The 2,488-nt window shown below is 47.7% G+C and overlaps 1 pseudogene; it reads left to right on the top strand.

Annotated features, from left to right (window-relative positions):
- The first annotated feature begins 938 nt into the window (after positions 1-938).
- On the top strand, positions 939-1,758 carry LOC102431721 (annotated as a pseudogene).
- The last annotated feature ends 730 nt before the right edge of the window (positions 1,759-2,488 follow it).

Here is a 2,488-nt window from a genome sequence, read left to right as displayed (position 1 = left end):
TGCACAACAGGGGTTTGCGAGCATGAATTTTGGGGGGGGCGGGAGGAGGGGGAGGGTTGGGGGTTAATGGGGGGGGATGAGGGACACATTTGTAATACCTTAACTAATAAAAAAAAATAAAAATAAATAAAAAAAGAATATTGTCTTCATTGCATGTGTAGTTGGGGTACAGATTCCAAATCTATGGCTGAGTTTCTTCCAGTATTATCAAAATATCTTTTTTCTTTGCTCTGAATAAAACTGAATTGTGGGTTCTCTATAGAAAGTGGCATTTTGGGCTTTCCCTCTTTTTGCAAAGCGATTTCTGCTTAGTTTATTGTCCAGTTAACTTTAGTTTAGTGACTTTTCAAAAGTTGGCGTTGTAAATACAACAACTTGCAAAAGTTTTCTGAGGAAAAACAATTAGAAAATTTTTTTTAAAAGCCACACACACACACACACAAAAACACAGAACCTGGCTGGAGATCCTGGCTAGAACCTGGCTAGAGAACCTGGCTGGGCTGCTTGATCAACTGAACGCTGTCTCTGTGTCATTCCTACCTCACCGACTCCGTCCACACCTTTGGGAACCCCTGGACCTGCTGGGGTTGGACCCCAACAATTGGCACCCAAACAGGGACCCCTTAGGTAAGCCCCCCGCAGCACTTGGGACGAATAGGACTGCACCGTAGGGTGCTGCAGACCCCCTTATAGAGGATAAGAAGGGTAAGAGGGTGGATAGTAGAGAACTTAGATTGAGAAGATGGGTCATACTGAGTCTAAAGAAAAAAGACTCTGTATTAATCTTTTAACATATATGCTTGCTAGCAGAGGAGTTAAGGTTACTCCCAGTCAGACAGAAAGTTTTTTACAAGAAAGGTTGTTTCTCCAGGTAGGGATTTTCCCCTGAAGTTAGGGAGGGAATAAAACCCCTAACAAGTTGGACTTATACCCCCTTAACTAAGTGCCAGGCGGGTAGTTAATCACTTTAACTACGAACAATCACGCTTAAGCTGCATAATCTTTACTCCCTGGAATGGAGATAAGAAACGCCCTAGCCTTTGGAATAGAAGTTGACAGGATTAAAGTCAACTGGTATAAATACAGATGTAACAAGACAAAAAAAACACAGAACTTGGCTGGAGGTCCTGGCTAGAGATCCTGGCTAGGCTGCTGATCAACTGAACACTGTCTCCGTGTCATTCCTTCTTTGCCGACTCCGTCCACACCTTTGGAGACCCTTGGACCTGCTGGGGTCGGAGCCCAACATCTAGAGCCTGTACAGGGACCCGAGTGCGCATGCGCGGGCGAGGAGCAGGCGTTGTGTATAAGTGAGCAGTGTGGGCGGCCTTACTCTGCGACTTGCTGCTGACTGTGCGCTCGTCTTCTGAGGGTTGTCTGAGTCGCCTCCTTGCGCTGCCTGTCGGCCGACTTTCCTCTGGACTCCAGCACTACCTGCTGTTACATCCAGCCGGCCGCTTCCGGCCCTTCTTCCTGCAGAACCCAGGAGTCTTCCAGAAACTGAAGGCAGCTCTACTGCTCTGCAAAGGAGGGGGATCCCTTCAGCTATGAGGCATTTATTGAACCTCTATCTCTTAGGTGTGGCACTGACCCTGCTTTCCATCTTTGTTAGACTGATGGAGTTACTGGGGGGCTCACTGGAGAACCCATCGCCTGGCAGCTCCAGGACCACCAGAGGTCAACTAGACATCACAGAATCCCCAAGAGCCTTCCAGAACATTCATCCAGAGGGGCGTGATAAGACCTCCCTCCACCAGCTATAACAGCCGTGGGCAAACTACAGCCTGCGGGCCAGATCCGGCCCCTTTGAAATGAATAAAACTAAAAAAAAAAAAAAAAAAAAAAGACCGTACCGTTTTATGTAATGATGTTTACTTTGAATTTATATTAGTTCACACAAACACTCCATCTACACTTTTGTTCCGGCCTTCCGGTCCAGTTTAAGAACCCATTGTGGCCCTCAAGTCAAAAAGTTTGCCCACCTTGGAACACTTGGCCTAAATCTGTCCAGCCTGGTGTCCCAGTTTCCTGGGGAGGGAAGCTCAGCATCAGTGTTAGCAGAGAACTGCTACTAGGCCCTGGGAGGGCTCCTCCATCTGGATGCTTCTTGCCCTGGAAAAAGACCGTTTAACTGTTGATCCCCAATCTGAGAAAGGATTCCATTGGGCAAAGGAATGTAGAGCAAAATACCATAAAAACAGTCGGCATTTAAATTCCACAAACCGCTCCCAAGGAGGTTCTATCCCATCACCTCAATTGGGAAACTTGAGAGGCGGCCAGCCCCAGGCCCCGCCAATAATAGGGGCATCAACCCTCAACCCCTCTGCAAATTTCAATCAGTCAATGACCTCTTCAGGGCAACCCCAGGCAGTGCAGGATTGGACCTCCATTCAATCACCCAGGCAATACTAACCCCAGACTCGCCAGTAGCAGCCATTCCTACAGTGGTGTCCTGACCTGCTGCCTGAGGGAACTGTAGGTTTAATAT

This window comes from Myotis lucifugus, unplaced genomic scaffold, assembly GCF_000147115.1.
Source record: "Myotis lucifugus unplaced genomic scaffold, Myoluc2.0 scaffold_389, whole genome shotgun sequence".
Lineage (NCBI taxonomy): Eukaryota > Metazoa > Chordata > Mammalia > Chiroptera > Vespertilionidae > Myotis > Myotis lucifugus.
This window is presented reverse-complemented; position numbering and strand designations above follow the sequence as displayed.